The sequence below is a fragment of the Myotis davidii genome, unplaced genomic scaffold (assembly GCF_000327345.1).
Source record: "Myotis davidii unplaced genomic scaffold, ASM32734v1 scaffold223, whole genome shotgun sequence".
Classification (NCBI taxonomy): Eukaryota; Metazoa; Chordata; class Mammalia; order Chiroptera; family Vespertilionidae; genus Myotis; species Myotis davidii.
In genome coordinates, this window is record NW_006294609.1 from 3,446,646 (window position 1) to 3,447,402 (window position 757).

The following is a 757-nucleotide window of genomic DNA, read 5'->3' on the forward strand; positions in this document are numbered from 1 at the left end:
TTTGAGAAATTTCTTTTTTCTTCTCTCGTTTTCTTCATGGACATCACGAAGTTCAGTGATCCCCTGTCTGGGGGTGGGGTTGGGGGGGGGCAGGTTCAAAATACTATTCATCAACTAAGGTCTCCCCCAAGCCTGTTAGAGCAATGGGGTCTCTGTTCCAGTAGACTTCCATGCCTCCTCTGTGATCTTCCTTCAGCCTACTTCATAGGATATGAACGCCATGAAGACTGGAAGAGAGCATTCATTTATGCAGGTGCCTAAAAACAGGCTCTTAGAAGCCAAAAGGAGCCTTAGGCTATGTACTTTACTTTTTTTTTTTTTTTTCAGGCTCTCAGCATATTAAAAAAATACTTGATTAAAAAAATTTTAATTCCCAGTACAGGCTACATGGCCCAAATAATGTGACAAAGAAGCTGAAATCTCTATGATGAATGTGCCTTCTTTCAATTCGGCCAGGGACTGTACAGTTGTTCCTATGTCTAACCTAATTTGGAGAGACTTATGTCAAAAACCTGAATTCGAAGCTCAGGCCAAAGGCTTCCTCAGCTCAAATCGCCCTGGTCTTGCCGCAAACAAAGTCATCTCTGATGTCGGGTGAACGAACTGAATATTTTGGAAACTGCAAACTGCAGAACGTTCGGGAAAGTTTACCGCCGGGGCAACAACCCCAAATTCTCTAGGCTGCCCACAGTGGCTCCGGACGCGGAACCCCATTTCGCACGTGGGCCCGGCACCCACCCACCCTCCCTTCCCCCTC

The 757-nt window shown here is 46.1% G+C and overlaps 1 protein-coding gene across 3 annotated transcripts in view; it reads left to right on the forward strand.

Annotated features, from left to right (window-relative positions):
• The window catches only part of IFT81 (intraflagellar transport 81), a 127,019-nt gene that overhangs the window by 73,268 nt on the left and 52,994 nt on the right, over positions 1-757 (forward strand). The gene's annotated exons all lie outside the window — the stretch shown is intronic.